The 22,668-nt window shown below is 43.4% G+C and overlaps 22 non-coding genes across 22 annotated transcripts; all 22 read right to left on the bottom strand.

The window, feature by feature from the left end:
- Window positions 1–176: 176 nt before the first annotated feature.
- Window positions 177–249, bottom strand: TRNAV-AAC (transfer RNA valine (anticodon AAC)). The gene has a single exon. It is a non-coding gene; the product is annotated as a tRNA-Val (tRNA).
- A 299-nt stretch (window positions 250–548) lies between these two features.
- On the bottom strand, window positions 549–621 carry TRNAV-CAC (transfer RNA valine (anticodon CAC)). The gene has a single exon. It is a non-coding gene; the product is annotated as a tRNA-Val (tRNA).
- Window positions 622–1,671: 1,050 nt separating this feature from the next.
- Window positions 1,672–1,744, bottom strand: TRNAV-AAC (transfer RNA valine (anticodon AAC)). The gene has a single exon. It is a non-coding gene; the product is annotated as a tRNA-Val (tRNA).
- A 299-nt stretch (window positions 1,745–2,043) lies between these two features.
- Window positions 2,044–2,116, bottom strand: TRNAV-CAC (transfer RNA valine (anticodon CAC)). Its single transcript has one exon. It is a non-coding gene; the product is annotated as a tRNA-Val (tRNA).
- Window positions 2,117–3,166: 1,050 nt separating this feature from the next.
- Window positions 3,167–3,239, bottom strand: TRNAV-AAC (transfer RNA valine (anticodon AAC)). Its single transcript has one exon. It is a non-coding gene; the product is annotated as a tRNA-Val (tRNA).
- Window positions 3,240–4,658: 1,419 nt separating this feature from the next.
- On the bottom strand, window positions 4,659–4,731 carry TRNAV-AAC (transfer RNA valine (anticodon AAC)). Its single transcript has one exon. It is a non-coding gene; the product is annotated as a tRNA-Val (tRNA).
- Window positions 4,732–5,030: 299 nt separating this feature from the next.
- Window positions 5,031–5,103, bottom strand: TRNAV-CAC (transfer RNA valine (anticodon CAC)). Its single transcript has one exon. It is a non-coding gene; the product is annotated as a tRNA-Val (tRNA).
- Window positions 5,104–6,152: 1,049 nt separating this feature from the next.
- On the bottom strand, window positions 6,153–6,225 carry TRNAV-AAC (transfer RNA valine (anticodon AAC)). Its single transcript has one exon. It is a non-coding gene; the product is annotated as a tRNA-Val (tRNA).
- Window positions 6,226–7,981: 1,756 nt separating this feature from the next.
- On the bottom strand, window positions 7,982–8,054 carry TRNAV-CAC (transfer RNA valine (anticodon CAC)). The gene has a single exon. It is a non-coding gene; the product is annotated as a tRNA-Val (tRNA).
- Window positions 8,055–9,104: 1,050 nt separating this feature from the next.
- Window positions 9,105–9,177, bottom strand: TRNAV-AAC (transfer RNA valine (anticodon AAC)). Its single transcript has one exon. It is a non-coding gene; the product is annotated as a tRNA-Val (tRNA).
- Window positions 9,178–9,476: 299 nt separating this feature from the next.
- TRNAV-CAC (transfer RNA valine (anticodon CAC)) lies at window positions 9,477–9,549 on the bottom strand. The gene has a single exon. It is a non-coding gene; the product is annotated as a tRNA-Val (tRNA).
- A 1,411-nt stretch (window positions 9,550–10,960) lies between these two features.
- Window positions 10,961–11,033, bottom strand: TRNAV-CAC (transfer RNA valine (anticodon CAC)). The gene has a single exon. It is a non-coding gene; the product is annotated as a tRNA-Val (tRNA).
- A 1,049-nt stretch (window positions 11,034–12,082) lies between these two features.
- On the bottom strand, window positions 12,083–12,155 carry TRNAV-AAC (transfer RNA valine (anticodon AAC)). Its single transcript has one exon. It is a non-coding gene; the product is annotated as a tRNA-Val (tRNA).
- Window positions 12,156–13,576: 1,421 nt separating this feature from the next.
- Window positions 13,577–13,649, bottom strand: TRNAV-AAC (transfer RNA valine (anticodon AAC)). Its single transcript has one exon. It is a non-coding gene; the product is annotated as a tRNA-Val (tRNA).
- Window positions 13,650–13,948: 299 nt separating this feature from the next.
- On the bottom strand, window positions 13,949–14,021 carry TRNAV-CAC (transfer RNA valine (anticodon CAC)). The gene has a single exon. It is a non-coding gene; the product is annotated as a tRNA-Val (tRNA).
- A 1,411-nt stretch (window positions 14,022–15,432) lies between these two features.
- On the bottom strand, window positions 15,433–15,505 carry TRNAV-CAC (transfer RNA valine (anticodon CAC)). Its single transcript has one exon. It is a non-coding gene; the product is annotated as a tRNA-Val (tRNA).
- A 1,422-nt stretch (window positions 15,506–16,927) lies between these two features.
- On the bottom strand, window positions 16,928–17,000 carry TRNAV-CAC (transfer RNA valine (anticodon CAC)). Its single transcript has one exon. It is a non-coding gene; the product is annotated as a tRNA-Val (tRNA).
- A 1,218-nt stretch (window positions 17,001–18,218) lies between these two features.
- Window positions 18,219–18,291, bottom strand: TRNAV-CAC (transfer RNA valine (anticodon CAC)). The gene has a single exon. It is a non-coding gene; the product is annotated as a tRNA-Val (tRNA).
- Window positions 18,292–19,341: 1,050 nt separating this feature from the next.
- Window positions 19,342–19,414, bottom strand: TRNAV-AAC (transfer RNA valine (anticodon AAC)). Its single transcript has one exon. It is a non-coding gene; the product is annotated as a tRNA-Val (tRNA).
- Window positions 19,415–19,713: 299 nt separating this feature from the next.
- TRNAV-CAC (transfer RNA valine (anticodon CAC)) lies at window positions 19,714–19,786 on the bottom strand. The gene has a single exon. It is a non-coding gene; the product is annotated as a tRNA-Val (tRNA).
- A 970-nt stretch (window positions 19,787–20,756) lies between these two features.
- Window positions 20,757–20,829, bottom strand: TRNAV-CAC (transfer RNA valine (anticodon CAC)). The gene has a single exon. It is a non-coding gene; the product is annotated as a tRNA-Val (tRNA).
- A 1,221-nt stretch (window positions 20,830–22,050) lies between these two features.
- TRNAV-CAC (transfer RNA valine (anticodon CAC)) lies at window positions 22,051–22,123 on the bottom strand. Its single transcript has one exon. It is a non-coding gene; the product is annotated as a tRNA-Val (tRNA).
- Window positions 22,124–22,668: the final 545 nt, after the last annotated feature.

Raw genomic sequence — 22,668 nt, 5'->3', positions numbered from 1 at the left:
CCATCTCTGAAAATACAGCGAGCATGAGTTTTGCTTTTGTCGACGGTGATTTTTGCACAAAACCCTTCTCCCATTGTAGGGAATATGACAAAAAGAACAGATGCACTTGAAATTTGCAAAGAGACTTCGAAAAGCCGCATTCTAACAAAAAGGAATCCAAAACAGAACAAAAGCAATGTTTCTGCCCGGTTTCGAACCGGGGACCTTTCGCGTGTTAGGCGAACGTGATAACCACTACACTACAGAAACTACAGCTGTGCACATCCATGTTGAGACCGGAGTAGCATGCGCCATGTGCTAGCACTGAATGCAAGACAGAAAATGCTGTCTTGCATTCGGTACTTGCACATGGCGCATGCTGATTTAATGAGTGCAATTCAGCTTTTTCTCAGACAACATTAGCTTCAGGTTTTTGGAAACCACTTTATTCAGCTAACAGATCGCTTATGTCTTGCTGAGTATACGTGATTTTTGGATTCATAGTCAAGCAGGTGCATTTCCAATTCAGAAGACTTCTAACGTCGGCAGATTTAGCAAAAATTAAATAATGTTTCTGCCAGGTTTCGAACCTGGGACCTTTCGCGTGTGAGGCGAACGTGATAACCACTACACTACAGAAACTGCCACAATGCCGACTTTGCGCAGGAAAATTGTGGGAATGTGTTTGCTGCATACCCATCGTATTTAAAAAGTCCCCAGATTCAAATGCCTATTTCCTTCAACATACATAGAAGAAGAAAACAGTCTGTTGATGTGAAATTGTATTCTTGGCAAAAGTTTGATCTGTCCAGTCAATCATTTTCAAACCTACACACATACAGCAAACAATCCCTCCCCTCTGCCTGTGATATAATTAAGGCAGTTAATGCATTAACTTAATTATCCCCAGGCAGTAAAAAATAAAAAACGCACATTTTTCTAAAGTACCATAAGTGGCCCAAAACACAACATATCCCAGAAAATGTTACATCACCCGACAGCTCTGATCTGGGTGAGCGACATATCCGAAAATCACCCGGATCAGATCAGGGGTTAAGAAATTTCATAGAAGTCATAATTTTGCCCAGGCGAACCCGGGATTTCATGCCCAAAACAGTTCCATAGAATGGCGGCTAAGTGCCGCTGGAGGACTGACCTGGAACCGCGAGGTTTTCATGCCGAAAATAGCTCCAGGGCATTCGCGGCAAAGTCCCCTTGAAGTCTATTCGTGGTTTAAGTCAATGCGAACAAGATGGCCGCCACCGCGTGTTCCAATGTCGAATGGCGGCCACGTCGACTGTTCGGGAGTTCGAAGAACCATTGTCTAAAGTCCCAATGGCCACAAATAGGGTCTCTCAGCCAAAACAAATTAAAAGGGGCCATAGTCACAGAGCAAAAGGTTGGCAAATATTCCTCTCCAAAAACCAGTGGCGAGGTCACTTTCGCCACAACTCTATTCAGCAAGCTGATCGCTCATGTGAGTAAACATGATTTTCTTGCATTTTTAGTAGAAAATCCATCTCTGAAAATACAGCGAGCATGAGTTTTGCTTTTGTCGACGGTGATTTTTGCACAATACCCTTCTCCCATTGTAGGGAATATGACAAAAAGAACAGATGCACTTGAAATTTGCAAAGAGACTTCGAAAATCCGCATTCTAACAAAAAGGAATCCAAAACAGAACAAAAGCAATGTTTCTGCCCGGTTTCGAACCGGGGACCTTTCGCGTGTTAGGCGAACGTGATAACCACTACACTACAGAAACTACAGCTGTGCACATCCATGTTGAGACCGGAGTAGCATGCGCCATGTGCAAGCACTGAATGCAAGACAGAAAATGCTGTCTTGCATTCGGTACTTGCACATGGCGCATGCTGATTTAATGAGTGCAATTCAGCTTTTTCTCAGACAACATTAGCTTCAGGTTTTTGGAAACCACTTTATTCAGCTAACAGATCGCTTATGTCTTGCCGAGTATACGTGATTTTTGGATTCATAGTCAAGCAGGTGCATTTCCAATTCAGAAGACTTCTAACGTCGGCAGATTTAGCAAAAATTAAATAATGTTTCTGCCAGGTTTCGAACCTGGGACCTTTCGCGTGTGAGGCGAACGTGATAACCACTACACTACAGAAACTGCCACAATGCCGACTTTGCGCAGGAAAATTGTGGGAATGTGTTTGCTGCATACCCATCGTATTTAAAAAGTCCCCAGATTCAAATGCCTATTTCCTTCAACATACATAGAAGAAGAAAACAGTCTGTTGATGTGAAATTGTATTCTTGGCAAAAGTTTGATCTGTCCAGTCAATCATTTCCAAACCTACACACATACAGCAAACAATCCCTCCCCTCTGCCTGTGATATAATTAAGGCAGTTAATGCATTAACTTAATTATCCCCAGGCAGTAAAAAATAAAAAACGCACATTTTTCTAAAGTACCATAAGTGGCCCAAAACACAACATATCCCCATAAATGTTACATCACCCGACAGCTCTGATCTGGGTGAGCGACATATCCGAAAATCACCCGGATCAGATCAGGGGTTAAGAAATTTCATAGAAGTCATAATTTTGCCCAGGCGAACCCGGGATTTCATGCCCAAAACAGTTCCATAGAATGGCGGCTAAGTGCCGCTGGAGGACCGACCTGGAACCGCGAGGTTTTCATGCCGAAAATAGCTCCAGGGCATTCGCGGCAAAGTCCCCTTGAAGTCTATTCGTGGTTTAAGTCAATGCGAACAAGATGGCCGCCACCGCGTGTTCCAATGTCGAATGGCGGCCACGTCGACTGTTCGGGAGTTCGAAGAACCATTGTCTAAAGTCCCAATGGCCACAAATAGGGTCTCTCAGCCAAAACAAATTAAAAGGGGCCATAGTCACAGAGCAAAAGGTTGGCAAATATTCCTCTCCAAAAACCAGTGGCGAGGTCACTTTCGCCACAACTCTATTCAGCAAGCTGATCGCTCATGTGAGTAAACATGATTTTCTTGCATTTTTAGTAGAAAATCCATCTCTGAAAGTACAGCGAGCATGAGTTTTGCTTTTGTTGACGGTGATTTTTGCACAAAACCCTTCTCCCATTGTAGGGAATATGACAAAAAGAACAGATGCACTTGAAATTTGCAAAGAGACTTCGAAAAGCCGCATTCTAACAAAAAGGAATCCAAAACAGAACAAAAGCAGTGTTTCTGCCCGGTTTCGAACCGGGGACCTTTCGCGTGTTAGGCGAACGTGATAACCACTACACTACAGAAACTACAGCTGTGCACAATCCTGTCGAGACCGGAGTAGCATGCGCCATGTGCAAGCACTGAATGCAAGACAGAAAATGCTGTCTTGCATTTGGTACTTGCACATGGCGCATGCTGATTTAATGAGTGCAATTCAGCTTTTTCTCAGACAACATTAGCTTCAGGTTTTTGGAAACCACTTTATTCAGCTAACAGATCGCTTACGTCTTGCCGAGTATACGTGATTTTTGGATTCATAGTCAAGCAGGTGCATTTCCAATTCAGAAGACTTCTAACGCCAGCAGATTTAGCAAAAATTACATAATGTTTCTGCCAGGTTTCAACCTGGGACCTTTCACGTGTGAGGCGAACGTGATAACCACTACACTACAGAAACTGCCACAATGCCGACTTTGCGCAGGAAGATTGGGGGAATGTGTTTGCTGCATACCCATCGTATTTAAAAAGTCCCCAGATTCAAATGCCTATTTCCTTCAACATACATAGAAGAAGAAAACAGTCTGTTGATGTGAAATTGTATTCTTGGCAAAAGTTTGATCTGTCCAGTCAATCATTTCCAAACCTACACACATACAGCAAACAATCCCTCCCCTCTGCCTGTGATATAATTAAGGCAGTTAATGCATTAACTTAATTATCCCCAGGCAGAAAAAATTAAAAACGCACATTTTCTAAAGTACCATAAGTGGCCCAAAACACAACATATCCCCATGAATGTTACATCACCAGACAGCTCTGATCTGGGTGAGCGACATATCCGAAAATCACCCAGATCAGATCAGGGGTTCAGAAATTTCATAGAAGTCATAATTTTGCCCAGGCGAACCCGGGATTTCATGCCCAAAACAGTTCCATAGATTGGCGGCTAAGTGCCGCTGGAGGACCGACCGGGAACCGCGAGGTTTTCATGCCGAAAATAGCTCCAGGGCATTCGCGGCAAAGTCCCCTTGAAGTTTATTCGTGGTTTAAGTCAATGCGAACAAGATGGCCGCCACCGCGTGTTCCAATGTCGAATGGCGGCCACGTCGACTGTTCGGGAGTTCGAAGAACCATTGTCTAAAGTCCCAATGGCCACAAATAGGGTCTCTCAGCCAAAACAAATTAAAAGGGGCCATAGTCACAGAGCAAAAGGTTGGCAAATATTCCTCTCCAAAAACCAGTGGCGAGGTCACTTTCGCAACAACTCTATTCAGCAAGCTGATCGCTCATGTGAGTAAACATGATTTTCTTGCATTTTTAGTAGAAAATCCATCTCTGAAAGTACAGCGAGCATGAGTTTTGCTTTTGTCGACGGTGATTTTTGCACAAAACCCTTCTCCCATTGTAGGGAATATGACAAAAAGAACAGATGCACTTGAAATTTGCAAGGAGACTTCGAAAAGCCGCATTCTAACAAAAAGGAATCCAAAACGTAACAAAAGCAATGTTTCTGCCCGGTTTCGAACCGGGGACCTTTCGCGTGTTAGGCGAACGTGATAACCACTACACTACAGAAACTACAGCTGTGCACATCCATGTTGAGACCGGAGTAGCATGCGCCATGTGCAAGCACTGAATGCAAGACAGAAAATGCTGTCTTGCATTCGGTACTTGCACATGGCGCATGCTGATTTAATGAGTGCAATTCAGCTTTTTCTCAGACAACATTAGCTTCAGGTTTTTGGAAACCACTTTATTCAGCTAACAGATCGCTTATGTCTTGCCGAGTATACGTGATTTTTGGATTCATAGTCAAGCAGGTGCATTTCCAATTCAGAAGACTTCTAACGTCGGCAGATTTAGCAAAAATTAAATAATGTTTCTGCCAGGTTTCGAACCTGGGACCTTTCGCGTGTGAGGCGAACGTGATAACCACTACACTACAGAAACTGCCACAATGCCGACTTTGCGCAGGAAAATTGGGGGAATGTGTTTGCTGCATACCCATCGTATTTAAAAAGTCCCCAGATTCAAATGCCTATTTCCTTCAACATACATAGAAGAAGAAAACAGTCTGTTGATGTGAAATTGTATTCTTGGCAAAAGTTTGATCTGTCCAGTCAATCATTTCCAAACCTACACACATACAGTAAACAATCCCTCCCCTCTGCCTGTGATATAATTAAGGCAGTTAATGCATTAACTTAATTATCCCCAGGCAGTAAAAAATAAAAAACGCACATTTTTCTAAAGTACCATAAGTGGCCCAAAACACAACATATCCCCATAAATGTTGCATCACCCGACAGCTCTGATCTGGGTGAGCGACATATCCGAAAATCACCCGGATCACATCAGGGGTTCAGTAATTTCATAGAAGTCATAATTTTGCCCAGACGAACCCGGGATTTCATGCCCAAAACAGTTCCATAGAATGGCGGCTAAGTGCCGCTGGAGGACCGACCTGGAACCGTGAGGTTTTCATGCCGAAAATAGCTCCAGGGCATTCGCGGCAAAGTCCCCTTGAAGTCTATTCGTGGTTTAAGTCAATGCGAACAAGATGGCCGCCACCGCGTGTTCCAATGTCGAATGGCGGCCACGTCGACTGTTCGGGAGTTCGAAGAACCATGTCTAAAGTCCCAATGGCCACAAATAGGGTCTCTCAGCCAAAACAAATTAAAAGGGGCCATAGTCACAGAGCAAAAGGTTGGCAAATATTCCTCTCCAAAAACCAGTGGAGAGGTCAGTTTCGCCACAACTCTATTCAGCAAGCTGATCGCTCATGTGAGTAAACATGATTTTCTTGCATTTTTAGTAGAAAATCCATCTCTGAAAATACAGCGAGCATGAGTTTTGCTTTTGTCGACGGTGATTTTTGCACAAAACCCTTCTCCCATTGTAGGGAATATGACAAAAAGAACAGATGCACTTGAAATTTGCAAAGAGACTTCGAAAAGCCGCATTCTAACAAAAAGGAATCCAAAACAGAACAAAAGCAATTTTTCTGCCCGGTTTCGAACCGGGGACCTTTCGCGTGTTAGGCGAACGTGATAACCACTACACTACAGAAACTACAGCTGTGCACATCCATGTTGAGACCGGAGTAGCATGCGCCATGTGCAAGCACTGAATGCAAGACAGAAAATGCTGTCTTGCATTCGGTACTTGCACATGGCGCATGCTGATTTAATGAGTGCAATTCAGCTTTTTCTCAGACAACATTAGCTTCAGGTTTTTGGAAACCACTTTATTCAGCTAACAGATCGCTTACGTCTTGCCGAGTATACGTGATTTTTGGATTCATAGTCAAGCAGGTGCATTTCCAATTCAGAAGACTTCTAACGTCAGCAGATTTAGCAAAAATTAAATAATTTTTCTGCCAGGTTTCGAACGTGATAACCACTACATTACAGAAACTACCACAATACTGACTTTGCGCAGGAAAATTGGGGGAATGTGTTTGCTGCATACCCATCGTATTTAAAAAGTCCCCAGATTCAAATGCCTATTTCCTTCAACATACATAGAAGAAGAAAACAGTCTGTTGATGTGAAATTGTATTCTTGGCAAAAGTTTGATCTGTCCAGTCAATCATTTCCAAACCTACACACATACAGTAAACAATCCCTCCCCTCTGCCTGTGATATAATTAAGGCAGTTAATGCATTAACTTAATTATCCCCAGGCAGTAAAAAATAAAAAACGCACATTTTTCTAAAGTACCATAAGTGGCCCAAAACACAACATATCCCCATAAATGTTACATCACCCGACAGCTCTGATCTGGGTGAGCGACATATCCGAAAATCACCCGGATCAGATCAGGGGTTCAGAAATTTCATAGAAGTCATAATTTTGCCCAGGCGAACCCGGGATTTCATGCCCAAAACAGTTCCATAGATTGGCGGCTAAGTGCCGCTGGAGGACCGACCTGGAACCGCGAGGTTTTCATGCCGAAAATAGCTCCAGGGCATTCGCGGCAAAGTCCCCTTGAAGTCTATTCGTGGTTTAAGTCAATGCGAACAAGATGGCCGCCACCTCGTGTTCCAATGTCGAATGGCGGCCACGTCGACTGTTCGGGAGTTCGAAGAACCATTGTCTAAAGTCCCAATGGCCACAAATAGGGTCTCTCAGCCAAAACAAATTAAAAGGGGCCATAGTCACAGAGCAAAAGGTTGGCAAATATTCCTCTCCAAAAACCAGTGGCGAGGTCACTTTCGCCACAACTCTATTCAGCAAGCTGATCGCTCATGTGAGTAAACATGATTTTCTTGCATTTTTAGTAGAAAATCCATCTCTGAAAGTACAGCAAGCATGAGTTTTGCTTTTGTCGACGGTGATTTTTGCACAAAACCCTTCTCCCATTGTAGGGAATATGACAAAAGGAACAGATGCACTTGAAATTTGCAAAGAGACTTCGAAAAGCCGCTTTCTAACAAAAAGGAATCCAAAACAGAACAAAAGCAATGTTTCTGCCCGGCGACCTTTCGCGTGTTAGGCGAACGTGATAACCACTACACTACAGAAACTACAGCTGTGCAGATCCATGTTGAGACCGGAATAGCATGCGCCATGTGCAAGCACTGAATGCAAGACAGAAAATGCTGTCTTGCATTCGGTACTTGCACATGGCGCATGCTGATTTAATGAGTGCAATTCAGCTTTTTCTCAGACAACATTAGCTTCAGGTTTTTGGAAACCACTTTATTCAGCTAACAGATCGCTTACGTCTTGCCGAGTATACGTGATTTTTGGATTCATAGTCAAGCAGGTGCATTTCCAATTCAGAAGACTTCTAACGTCGGCAGATTTAGCAAAAATTAAATAATGTTTCTGCCAGGTTTCGAACCTGGGACCTTTCGCGTGTGAGGCGAACGTGATAACCACTACACTACAGAAACTGCCACAATGCCGACTTTGCACAGGAAAATTGGGGGAATGTGTTTGCTGCATACCCATCGTATTTAAAAAGTCCCCAGATTCAAATGCCTATTTCCTTCAACATACATAGAAGAAGAAAACAGTCTGTTGATGTGAAATTGTATTCTTGGCAAAAGTTTGATCTGTCCAGTCAATCATTTCCAAACCTACACACATACAGTAAACAATCCCTCCCCTCTGCCTGTGATATAATTAAGGCAGTTAATGCATTAACTTAATTATCCCCAGGCAGAAAAAAATAAAAAACGCACATTTTTCTAAAGTACCATAAGTGGCCCAAAACACAACATATCCACATAAATGTTACATCACCCGACAGCTCTGATCTGGGTGAGCGACATAACCGAAAATCACCCAGATCACATCAGGGGTTCAGAAATTTCATAGAAGTCATAATTTTGCCCAGGCGAACCCGGGATTTCATGCCCAAAACAGTTCCATAGATTGGCGGCTAAGTGCCGCTGGAGGACCGACCTGGAACCGCGAGGTTTTCATGCCGAAAATAGCTCCAGGGCATTCGCGGCAAAGTCCCCTTGAAGTCTATTCGTGGTTTAAGTCAATGCGAACAAGATGGCCGCCACCGCGTGTTCCAATGTCGAATGGCGGCCACGTCGACTGTTCGGGAGTTCGAAGAACCATTGTCTAAAGTCCCAATGGCCACAAATAGGGTCTCTCAGCCAAAACAAATTAAAAGGGGCCATAGTCACAGAGCAAAAGGTTGGCAAATATTCCTCTCCAAAAACCAGTGGCGAGGTCACTTTCGCCACAACTCTATTCAGCAAGCTGATCGCTCATGTGAGTAAACATGATTTTTTTGCATTTTTAGTAGAAAATCCATCTCTGAAAGTACAGCGAGCATGAGTTTTGCTTTTGTCGACGGTGATTTTTGCACAAAACCCTTCTCCCATTGTAGGGAATATGACAAAAAGAACAGATGCACTTGAAATTTGCAAGGAGACTTCGAAAAGCCGCATTCTAACAAAAAGGAATCCAAAACGTAACAAAAGCAATGTTTCTGCCCGGTTTCGAACCGGGGACCTTTCGCGTGTTAGGCGAACGTGATAACCACTACACTACAGAAACTACAGCTGTGCAGATCCATGTTGAGACCGGAATAGCATGCGCCATGTGCAAGCACTGAATGCAAGACAGAAAATGCTGTCTTGCATTCGGTACTTGCACATGGCGCATGCTGATTTAATGAGTGCAATTCAGCTTTTTCTCAGACAACATTAGCTTCAGGTTTTTGGAAACCACTTTATTCAGCTAACAGATCGCTTACGTCTTGCCGAGTATACGTGATTTTTGGATTCATAGTCAAGCAGGTGCATTTCCAATTCAGAAGACTTCTAACGTCGGCAGATTTAGCAAAAATTAAATAATGTTTCTGCCAGGTGTCGAACCTGGGACCTTTCGCGTGTGAGGCGAACGTGATAACCACTACACTACAGAAACTGCCACAATGCCGACTTTGCGCAGGAAAATTGGGGGAATGTGTTTGCTGCATACCCATCGTATTTAAAAAGTCCCCAGATTCAAATGCCTATTTCCTTCAACATACATAGAAGAAGAAAACAGTCTGTTGATGTGAAATTGTATTCTTGGCAAAAGTTTGATCTGTCCAGTCAATCATTTCCAAACCTACACACATACAGCAAACAATCCCTCCCCTCTGCCTGTGATATAATTAAGGCAGTTAATGCATTAACTTAATTATCCCCAGGCAGTAAAAAATAAAAAACGCACATTTTTCTAAAGTACCATAAGTGGCCCAAAACACAACATATCCCCATAAATGTTACATCACCCGACAGCTCTGATCTGGGTGAGCGACATATCCGAAAATCACCCGGATCAGATCAGGGGTTCAGAAATTTCATAGAAGTCATAATTTTGCCCAGGCGAACCCGGGATTTCATGCCCAAAACAGTTCCATAGATTGGCGGCTAAGTGCCGCTGGAGGACCGACCTGGAACCGCGAGGTTTTCATGCCGAAAATAGCTCCAGGGCATTCGCGGCAAAGTCCCCTTGAAGTCTATTCGTGGTTTAAGTCAATGCGAACAAGATGGCCGCCACCTCGTGTTCCAATGTCGAATGGCGGCCACGTCGACTGTTCGGGAGTTCGAAGAACCATTGTCTAAAGTCCCAATGGCCACAAATAGGGTCTCTCAGCCAAAACAAATTAAAAGGGGCCATAGTCACAGAGCAAAAGGTTGGCAAATATTCCTCTCCAAAAACCAGTGGCGAGGTCACTTTCGCCACAACTCTATTCAGCAAGCTGATCGCTCATGTGAGTAAACATGATTTTCTTGCATTTTTAGTAGAAAATCCATCTCTGAAAGTACAGCAAGCATGAGTTTTGCTTTTGTCGACGGTGATTTTTGCACAAAACCCTTCTCCCATTGTAGGGAATATGACAAAAGGAACAGATGCACTTGAAATTTGCAAAGAGACTTCGAAAAGCCGCTTTCTAACAAAAAGGAATCCAAAACAGAACAAAAGCAATGTTTCTGCCCGGCGACCTTTCGCGTGTTAGGCGAACGTGATAACCACTACACTACAGAAACTACAGCTGTGCACATCCATGTTGAGACCGGAGTAGCATGCGCCATGTGCAAGCACTGAATGCAAGACAGAAAATGCTGTCTTGCATTCGGTACTTGCACATGGCGCATGCTGATTTAATGAGTGCAATTCAGCTTTTTCTCAGACAACATTAGCTTCAGGTTTTTGGAAACCACTTTATTCAGCTAACAGATCGCTTATGTCTTGCCGAGTATACGTGATTTTTGGATTCATAGTCAAGCAGGTGCATTTCCAATTCAGAAGACTTCTAACGTCGGCAGATTTAGCAAAAATTAAATAATGTTTCTGCCAGGTTTCGAACCTGGGACCTTTCGCGTGTGAGGCGAACGTGATAACCACTACACTACAGAAACTGCCACAATGCCGACTTTGCGCAGGAAAATTGGGGGAATGTGTTTGCTGCATACCCATCGTATTTAAAAAGTCCCCAGATTCAAATGCCTATTTCCTTCAACATACATAGAAGAAGAAAACAGTCTGTTGATGTGAAATTGTATTCTTGGCAAAAGTTTGATCTGTCCAGTCAATCATTTCCAAACCTACACACATACAGTAAACAATCCCTCCCCTCTGCCTGTGATATAATTAAGGCAGTTAATGCATTAACTTAATTATCCCCAGGCAGTAAAAAATAAAAAACGCACATTTTTCTAAAGTACCATAAGTGGCCCAAAACACAACATATCCCCATAAATGTTGCATCACCCGACAGCTCTGATCTGGGTGAGCGACATATCCGAAAATCACCCGGATCACATCAGGGGTTCAGTAATTTCATAGAAGTCATAATTTTGCCCAGACGAACCCGGGATTTCATGCCCAAAACAGTTCCATAGAATGGCGGCTAAGTGCCGCTGGAGGACCGACCTGGAACCGTGAGGTTTTCATGCCGAAAATAGCTCCAGGGCATTCGCGGCAAAGTCCCCTTGAAGTCTATTCGTGGTTTAAGTCAATGCGAACAAGATGGCCGCCACCGCGTGTTCCAATGTCGAATGGCGGCCACGTCGACTGTTCGGGAGTTCGAAGAACCATGTCTAAAGTCCCAATGGCCACAAATAGGGTCTCTCAGCCAAAACAAATTAAAAGGGGCCATAGTCACAGAGCAAAAGGTTGGCAAATATTCCTCTCCAAAAACCAGTGGAGAGGTCAGTTTCGCCACAACTCTATTCAGCAAGCTGATCGCTCATGTGAGTAAACATGATTTTCTTGCATTTTTAGTAGAAAATCCATCTCTGAAAATACAGCGAGCATGAGTTTTGCTTTTGTCGACGGTGATTTTTGCACAAAACCCTTCTCCCATTGTAGGGAATATGACAAAAAGAACAGATGCACTTGAAATTTGCAAAGAGACTTCGAAAAGCCGCATTCTAACAAAAAGGAATCCAAAACAGAACAAAAGCAATGTTTCTGCCCGGTTTCGAACCGGGGACCTTTCGCGTGTTAGGCGAACGTGATAACCACTACACTACAGAAACTACAGCTGTGCACATCCATGTTGAGACCGGAGTAGCATGCGCCATGTGCAAGCACTGAATACAAGACAGAAAATGCTGTCTTGCATTCGGTACTTGCACATGGCGCATGCTGATTTAATGAGTGCAATTCAGCTTTTTCTCAGACAACATTAGCTTCAGGTTTTTGGAAACCACTTTATTCAGCTAACAGATCGCTTACGTCTTGCCGAGTATACGTGATTTTTGGATTCATAGTCAAGCAGGTGCATTTCCAATTCAGAAGACTTCTAACGCCAGCAGATTTAGCAAAAATTACATAATGTTTCTGCCAGGTTTCAACCTGGGACCTTTCACGTGTGAGGCGAACGTGATAACCACTACACTACAGAAACTACCACAATGCTGACTTTGCGCAGGAAGATTGGGGGAATGTGTTTGCTGCATACCCATCGTATTTAAAAAGTCCCCAGATTCAAATGCCTATTTCCTTCAACATACATAGAAGAAGAAAACAGTCTGTTGATGTGAAATTGTATTCTTGGCAAAAGTTTGATCTGTCCAGTCAATCATTTCCAAACCTACACACATACAGTAAACAATCCCTCCCCTCTGCCTGTGATATAATTAAGGCAGTTAATGCATTAACTTAATTATCCCCAGGCAGAAAAAAATAAAAAACGCACATTTTTCTAAAGTACCATAAGTGGCCCAAAACACAACATATCCACATAAATGTTACATCACCCGACAGCTCTGATCTGGGTGAGCGACATATCCGAAAATCACCCGGATCATATCAGGGGTTCAGAAATTTCATAGAAGTCATAATTTTGCCCAGGCGAACCCGGGATTTCATGCCCAAAACAGTTCCATAGATTGGCGGCTAAGTGCCGCTGGAGGACCGACCTGGAACCGCGAGATTTTCATGCCGAAAATAGCTCCAGGGCATTCGCGGCAAAGTCCCCTTGAAGTCTATTCGTGGTTTAAGTCAATGCGAACAAGATGGCCGCCACCGCGTGTTCCAATGTCGAATGGCGGCCACGTCGACTGTTCGGGAGTTCGAAGAACCATTGTCTAAAGTCCCAATGGCCACAAATAGGGTCTCTCAGCCAAAACAAATTAAAAGGGGCCATAGTCACAGAGCAAAAGGTTGGCAAATATTCCTCTCCAAAAACCAGTGGCGAGGTCACTTTCGCCACAACTCTATTCAGCAAGCTGATCGCTCATGTGAGTAAACATGATTTTCTTGCATTTTTAGTAGAAAATCCATCTCTGAAAGTACAGCGAGCATGAGTTTTGCTTTTGTCGACGGTGATTTTTGCACAAAACCCTTCTCCCATTGTAGGGAATATGACAAAAAGAACAGCTGCACTTGAAATTTGCAAGGAGACTTCGAAAAGCCGCATTCTAACAAAAAGGAATCCAAAACGTAACAAAAGCAATGTTTCTGCCCGGTTTCGAACCGGGGACCTTTCGCGTGTTAGGCGAACATGATAACCACTACACTACAGAAACTACAGCTGTGCAGATCCATGTTGAGACCGGAATAGCATGCGCCATGTGCAAGCACTGAATGCAAGACAGAAAATGCTGTCTTGCATTCGGTACTTGCACATGGCGCATGCTGATTTAATGAGTGCAATTCAGCTTTTTCTCAGACAACATTAGCTTCAGGTTTTTGGAAACCACTTTATTCAGCTAACAGATCGCTTACGTCTTGCCGAGTATACGTGATTTTTGGATTCATAGTCAAGCAGGTGCATTTCCAATTCAGAAGACTTCTAACGTCGGCAGATTTAGCAAAAATTAAATAATGTTTCTGCCAGGTGTCGAACCTGGGACCTTTCGCGTGTGAGGCGAACGTGATAACCACTACACTACAGAAACTGCCACAATGCCGACTTTGCGCAGGAAAATTGGGGGAATGTGTTTGCTGCATACCCATCGTATTTAAAAAGTCCCCAGATTCAAATGCCTATTTCCTTCAACATACATAGAAGAAGAAAACAGTCTGTTGATGTGAAATTGTATTCTTGGCAAAAGTTTGATCTGTCCAGTCAATCATTTCCAAACCTACACACATACAGCAAACAATCCCTCCCCTCTGCCTGTGATATAATTAAGGCAGTTAATGCATTAACTTAATTATCCCCAGGCAGTAAAAAATAAAAAACGCACATTTTTCTAAAGTACCATAAGTGGCCCAAAACACAACATATCCCCATAAATGTTACATCACCCGACAGCTCTGATCTGGGTGAGCGACATATCCGAAAATCACCCGGATCAGATCAGGGGTTCAGAAATTTCATAGAAGTCATAATTTTGCCCAGGCGAACCCGGGATTTCATGCCCAAAACAGTTCCATAGATTGGCGGCTAAGTGCCGCTGGAGGACCGACCTGGAACCGCGAGGTTTTCATGCCGAAAATAGCTCCAGGGCATTCGCGGCAAAGTCCCCTTGAAGTCTATTCGTGGTTTAAGTCAATGCGAACAAGATGGCCGCCACCTCGTGTTCCAATGTCGAATGGCGGCCACGTCGACTGTTCGGGAGTTCGAAGAACCATTGTCTAAAGTCCCAATGGCCACAAATAGGGTCTCTCAGCCAAAACAAATTAAAAGGGGCCATAGTCACAGAGCAAAAGGTTGGCAAATATTCCTCTCCAAAAACCAGTGGCGAGGTCACTTTCGCCACAACTCTATTCAGCAAGCTGATCGCTCATGTGAGTAAACATGATTTTCTTGCATTTTTAGTAGAAAATCCATCTCTGAAAGTACAGCAAGCATGAGTTTTGCTTTTGTCGACGGTGATTTTTGCACAAAACCCTTCTCCCATTGTAGGGAATATGACAAAAGGAACAGATGCACTTGAAATTTGCAAAGAGACTTCGAAAAGCCGCTTTCTAACAAAAAGGAATCCAAAACAGAACAAAAGCAATGTTTCTGCCCGGCGACCTTTCGCGTGTTAGGCGAACGTGATAACCACTACACTACAGAAACTACAGCTGTGCACATCCATGTTGAGACCGGAGTAGCATGCGCCATGTGCAAGCACTGAATGCAAGACAGAAAATGCTGTCTTGCATTCGGTACTTGCACATGGCGCATGCTGATTTAATGAGTGCAATTCAGCTTTTTCTCAGACAACATTAGCTTCAGGTTTTTGGAAACCACTTTATTCAGCTAACAGATCGCTTATGTCTTGCCGAGTATACGTGATTTTTGGATTCATAGTCAAGCAGGTGCATTTCCAATTCAGAAGACTTCTAACGTCGGCAGATTTAGCAAAAATTAAATAATGTTTCTGCCAGGTTTCGAACCTGGGACCTTTCGCGTGTGAGGCGAACGTGATAACCACTACACTACAGAAACTGCCACAATGCCGACTTTGCGCAGGAAAATTGGGGGAATGTGTTTGCTGCATACCCATCGTATTTAAAAAGTCCCCAGATTCAAATGCCTATTTCCTTCAACATACATAGAAGAAGAAAACAGTCTGTTGATGTGAAATTGTATTCTTGGCAAAAGTTTGATCTGTCCAGTCAATCATTTCCAAACCTACACACATACAGTAAACAATCCCTCCCCTCTGCCTGTGATATAATTAAGGCAGTTAATGCATTAACTTAATTATCCCCAGGCAGTAAAAAATAAAAAACGCACATTTTTCTAAAGTACCATAAGTGGCCCAAAACACAACATATCCCCATAAATGTTGCATCACCCGACAGCTCTGATCTGGGTGAGCGACATATCCGAAAATTACCCAGATCAGATCAGGGGTTCAGAAATTTCATAGAAGTCATAATTTTGCCCAGGCGAACGCAGGATTTCATGCCCAAAACAGTTCCATAGATTGGCGGCTAAGTGCCGCTGGAGGACCGACCTGGAACCGCGAGGTTTTCATGCCGAAAATAGCTCCAGGGCATTCGCGGCAAAGTCCCCTTGAAGTCTATTCGTGGTTTAAGTCAATGCGAACAAGATGGCCGCCAACGCGTGTTCCAATGTCGAATGGCGGCCACGTCGACTGTTCGGGAGTTCGAAGAACCATTGTCTAAAGTCCCAATGGCCACAAATAGGGTCTCTCAGCCAAAACAAATTAAAAGGGGCCATAGTCACAGAGCAAAAGGTTGGCAAATATTCCTCTCCAAAAACCAGTGGCGAGGTCACTTCCGCCACAACTCTATTCAGCAAGCTGATCGCTCATGTGAGTAAACATGATTTTCTTGCATTTTTAGTAGAAAATCCATCTCTGAAAGTACAGCGAGCATGAGTTTTGCTTTTGTCGACGGTGATTTTTGCACAAAACCCTTCTCCCATTGTAGGGAATATGACAAAAAGAACAGATGCACTTGAAATTTGCAAAGAGACTTCGAAAAGCCGCATTCTAACAAAAAGGAATCCAAAACTGAACGAAAGCAATGTTTCTGCCTGGTTTCGAAACGGGGACCTTTCGCGTGTTAGGCGAACGTGATAACCACTACACTACAGAAACTACAGCTGTGCACATCCATGTTGAGACCGGAGTAGCATGCGCCATGTGCAAGCACTGAATGCAAGACAGAAAATGCTCTCTTGCATTCGGTACTTGCACATGGCGCATGCTGATTTAATGAGTGCAATTCAGCTTTTTCTCAGACAACATTGGCTTCAGGTTTTTGGAAACCACTTTATTCAGCTAACAGATCGCTTACGTCTTGCCGAGTATACGTGATTTTTGGATTCATAGTCAAGCAGGTGCATTTCCAATTCAGAAGACTTCTAACGTCGGCAGATTTAGCAAAAATTAAATAATGTTTCTGCCAGGTTTCGAACCTGGGACCTTTCGCGTGTGAGGCAAACGTGATAACCACTACACTACAGAAACTGCCACAATTCCGACTTTGCGCAGGAAAATTGGGGGAATGTGTTTGCTGCATACCCATCATATTTAAAAAGTCCCCAGATTCAAATGCCTATTTCCTTCAACATACATAGAAGAAGAAAACAGTCTGTTGATGTGAAATTGTATTCTTGGCAAAAGTTTGATCTGTCCAGTCAATCATTTCCAAACCTACACACATACAGCAAACAATCCCTCCCCTCTGCCTGTGATATAATTAAGGCAGTTAATGCATTAACTTAATTATCCCCAGGCAGAAAAAATTAAAAACGCACATTTTTCTAAAGTACCATAAGTGGCCCAAAACACAACATATCCACATAAATGTTACATCACCCGACAGCTCTGATCTGAGTGAGCGACATATCCGAAAATCACCCAGATCAGATCAGGGGTTCAGAAATTTCATAGAAGTCATAATTTTGCCCAGGCGAACCCGGGATTTCATGCCCAAAACAGTTCCATAGATTGGCGGCTAAGTGCCGCTGGAGGACCGACCTGGAACCGCGAGGTTTTCATGCCGAAAATAGCTCCAGGGCATTCGCGGCAAAGTCCCCTTGAAGTCTATTCATGGTTTAAGTCAATGCGAACAAGATGGCCGCCACCGCGTGTTCCATTGTCGAATGGCGCCACGTCGACTGTTCGGGAGTTCGAAGAACCATTGTCTAAAGTCCCAATGGCCACAAATAGGGTCTCTCAGCCAAAACAAATTAAAAGGGGCCATAGTCACAGAGCAAAAGGTTGGCAAATATTCCTCTCCAAAAACCAGTGGCGAGGTCACTTTCGCCACAACTCTATTCAGCAAGCTGATCGCTCATGTGAGTAAACAAGATTTTCTTGCATTTTTAGTAGAAAATCCATCTCTGAAAGTACAGCGAGCATGAGTTTTGCTTTTGTTGACGGTGATTTTTGCACAAAACCCTTCTCCCATTGTAGGGAATATGACAAAAAGAACAGATGCACTTGAAATTTGCAAAGAGACTTCGAAAAGCCGCATTCTAACAAAAAGGAATCCAAAACAGAACAAAAGCAATGTTTCTGCCCGGTTTCGAACCGGGGACCTTTCGCGTGATAACCACTTTATTCAGCTAACAGATCGCTTACGTTTTGCCGAGTATACGTGATTTTTGGATTCATAGTCAAGCAGTGCATTTCCAATTCAGAAGACTTCTAACGTCGGCAGATTTAGCAAAAATTAAATAATGTTTCTGCCAGGTTTCGAACCTGGGACCTTTCGCGTGTGAGGCGAACGTGATAACCACTACACTACAGAAACTGCCACAATGCTGACTTTGCGCAGGAAAATTGGGGGAATGTGTTTGCTGCATACCCATCGTATTTAAAAAGTCCCCAGATTCAAATGCCTCTTTCCTTCAACATACATAGAAGAAGAAAACAGTCTGTTGATGTGAAATTGTATTCTTGGCAAAAGTTTGATCTGTCCAGTCAATCATTTCCAAACCTACACACATACAGCAAACAATCCCTCCCCTCTGCCTGTGATATAATTAAGGCAGTTAATGCATTAACTTAATTATCCCTAGGCAGAAAAAAATAAAAACCGCACATTTTTCTAAAGTACCATAAGTGGCCCAAAACACAACATATCCCCATAAATGTTACATCAACCGACAGTTCTGATCTGGGTGAGCGACATATCCGAAAATCACCCAGATCAGATCAGGGGTTCAGAAATTTCATAGAAGTCATAATTTTGCCCAGGCGAACCCGGGATTTCATGCCCAAAACAGTTCCATAGATTGGCGGCTAAGTGCCGCTGGAGGACCGACCTGGAACCGCAAGGTTTTCATGCCAAAAATAGCTCCAGGGCATTCGCGGCAAAGTCCCCTTGAAGTCTATTCGTGGTTTAAGTCAATGCGAACAAGATGGCCGCCACCGCGTGTTCCAATGTCGAATGGCGGCCACGTCGACTGTTCGGGAGTTCGAAGAACCATTGTCTAAAGTCCCAATGGCCACAAATAGGGTCTCTCAGCCAAAACAAATTAAAAGGGGCCATAGTCACAGAGCAAAAGGTTGGCAAATATTCCTCTCCAAAAACCAGTGGCGAGGTCACTTTCGCCACAACTCTATTCAGCAAGCTGATCGCTCATGTGAGTAAACATGATTTTCTTGCATTTTTAGTAGAAAATCCATCTCTGAAAGTACAGCGAGCATGAGTTTTGCTTTTGTCGACGGTGATTTTTGCACAAAACCCTTCTCCCATTGTAGGGAATATGACAAAAAGAACAGATGCACTTGAAATTTGCAAAGAGACTTCGAAAAGCCGCATTCTAACAAAAAGGAATCCAAAACAGAACAAAAGCAATGTTTCTGCCCGGTTTCGAACCGGGGACCTTTCGCGTGTTAGGCAAACGTGATAACCACTACACTACAGAAACTACAGCTGTGCACATCCATGTTGAGACCGGAGTAGCATGCGCCATGTGCAAGCACTGAATGCAAGACAGAAAATGCTGTCTTGCATTCGGTACTTGCACATGGCGCATGCTGATTTAATGAGTGCAATTCAGCTTTTTCTCAGACAACATTGGCTTCAGGTTTTTGGAAACCACTTTATTCAGCTAACAGATCGCTTACGTCTTGCCGAGTATACGTGATTTTTGGATTCATAGTCAAGCAGGTGCATTTCCAATTCAGAAGACTTCTAACGTCAGCAGATTTAGCAAAAATTAAATAATGTTTCTGCCAGGTTTCAAACCTGGGACCTTTCGCGTGTGAGGCGAACGTGATAACCACTACACTACAAAAACTGCCACAATGCCGACTTTGCGCATGAAAATTGGTTGAATGTGTTTGCTGCATACCCTTCGTATTTAAAAAAAACACAACATATCCCCATAAATGTTACATCACCCGACAGCTCTGATCTGGGTGAGCGACATATCCGAAAATCACCCAGATCAGATCAGGGATTCAGAAATTTCATAGAAGTCATAATTTTGCCCAGGCGAACCCGGGATTTCATGCCCAAAACAGTTCCATAGATTGGCGGCTAAGTGCCGCTGGAGGACCGACCTGGAACCGCGAGGTTTTCATGCCAAAAATAGCTCCAGGGCATTCGCGGCAAAGTCCCCTTGAAGTCTATTCATGGTTTAAGTCAATGCGAACAAGATGGCCGCCACCGCGTGTTCCAATGTCGAATGGCGCCACGTCGACTGTTCGGGAGTTCGAAGAACCATTGTCTAAAGTCCCAATGGCCACAAATAGGGTCTCTCAGCCAAAACAAATTAAAAGGGGCCATAGTCACAGAGCAAAAGGTTGGCAAATATTCCTCTCCAAAAACCAGTGGCGAGGTCACTTTCGCCACAACTCTATTCAGCAAGCTGATCGCTCATGTGAGTAAACAAGATTTTCTTGCATTTTTAGTAGAAAATCCATCTCTGAAAGTACAGCGAGCATGAGTTTTGCTTTTGTTGACGGTGATTTTTGCACAAAACCCTTCTCCCATTGTAGGGAATATGACAAAAAGAACAGATGCACTTGAAATTTGCAAAGAGACTTCGAAAAGCCGCATTCTAACAAAAAGGAATCCAAAACAGAACAAAAGCAATGTTTCTGCCCGGTTTCGAACCGGGGACCTTTCGCGTGATAACCACTTTATTCAGCTAACAGATCGCTTACGTTTTGCCGAGTATACGTGATTTTTGGATTCATAGTCAAGCAGTGCATTTCCAATTCAGAAGACTTCTAACGTCGGCAGATTTAGCAAAAATTTAATAATGTTTCTGCCAGGTTTCGAACCTGGGACCTTTCGCGTGTGAGGCGAACGTGATAACCACTACACTACAGAAACTGCCACAATGCTGACTTTGCGCAGGAAAATTGGGGGAATGTGTTTGCTGCATACCCATCGTATTTAAAAAGTCCCCAGATTCAAATGCCTCTTTCCTTCAACATACATAGAAGAAGAAAACAGTCTGTTGATGTGAAATTGTATTCTTGGCAAAAGTTTGATCTGTCCAGTCAATCATTTCCAAACCTACACACATACAGCAAACAATCCCTCCCCTCTGCCTGTGATATAATTAAGGCAGTTAATGCATTAACTTAATTATCCCTAGGCAGAAAAAAATAAAAACCGCACATTTTTCTAAAGTACCATAAGTGGCCCAAAACACAACATATCCCCATAAATGTTACATCACCCGACAGTTCTGATCTGGGTGAGCGACATATCCGAAAATCACCCAGATCAGATCAGGGGTTCAGAAATTTCATAGAAGTCATAATTTTGCCCAGGCGAACCCGGGATTTCATGCCCAAAACAGTTCCATAGATTGGCGGCTAAGTGCCGCTGGAGGACCGACCTGGAACCGCAAGGTTTTCATGCCGAAAATAGCTCCAGGGCATTCGCGGCAAAGTCCCCTTGAAGTCTATTCGTGGTTTAAGTCAATGCGAACAAGATGGCCGCCACCGCGTGTTCCAATGTCGAATGGCGGCCACGTCGACTGTTCGGGAGTTCGAAGAACCATTGTCTAAAGTCCCAATGGCCACAAATAGGGTCTCTCAGCCAAAACAAATTAAAAGGGGCCATAGTCACAGAGCAAAAGGTTGGCAAATATTCCTCTCCAAAAACCAGTGGCGAGGTCACTTTCGCCACAACTCTATTCAGCAAGCTGATCGCTCATGTGAGTAAACATGATTTTCTTGCATTTTTAGTAGAAAATCCTTCTCTGAAAGTACAGCGAGCATGAGTTTTGCTTTTGTTGACGGTGATTTTTGCACAAAACCCTTCTCCCATTGTAGGGAATATGACAAAAAGAACAGATGCACTTGAAATTTGCAAAGAGACTTCGAAAAGCCGCATTCTAACAAAAAGGAATCCAAAACAGAACAAAAGCAATGTTTCTGCCCGGTTTCGAACCGGGGACCTTTCGCGTGATAACCACTTTATTCAGCTAACAGATCGCTTACGTCTTGCCGAGTATACGTGATTTTTGGATTCATAGTCAAGCAGGTGCATTTCCAATTCAGAAGACTTCTAACGTCAGCAGATTTAGCAAAAATTAAATAATGTTTCTGCCAGGTTTCGAACCTGGGACCTTTCGCGTGTGAGGCAAACGTGATAACCACTACACTACAGAAACTGCCATAATGCTGACTTTGCACAGGAAAATTGGTTGAATGTGTTTGCTGCATACCCATCGTATTTAAAAAGTCCCCAGATTCAAATGCCTATTTCCTTCAACATACATAGAAGAAGAAAACAGTCTGTTGATGTGAAATTGTATTCTTGGCAAAAGTTTGATCTGTCCAGTCAATCATTTCCAAACCTACACACATACAGTAAACAATCCCTCCCCTCTGCCTGTGATATAATTAAGGCAGTTAATGCATTAACTTAATTATCCCCAGGCAGAAAAAATAAAAAACGCACATTTTTCTAAAGTAACATAAGTGGCCCAAAACACAACATATCCCCATAAATGTTACATCACCCGACAGCTCTGATCTGGGTGAGCGACATATCCGAAAATCACCCAGATCAGATCAGGGGTTCAGAAATTTCATAGAAGTCATAATTTTGCCCAGGCGAACCCAGGATTTCATGCCCAAAACAGTTCCATAGATTGGCGGCTAAGTGCCGCTGGAGGACCGACCTGGAACCGCGAGGTTTTCATGCCGAAAATAG

Source organism: Pelobates fuscus, chromosome 2 (assembly GCF_036172605.1).
Source record: "Pelobates fuscus isolate aPelFus1 chromosome 2, aPelFus1.pri, whole genome shotgun sequence".
NCBI lineage: Eukaryota > Metazoa > Chordata > Amphibia > Anura > Pelobatidae > Pelobates > Pelobates fuscus.
Note: the sequence above shows the minus strand (reverse complement) of the source record. Positions and strands in the feature narration are given on the sequence as shown.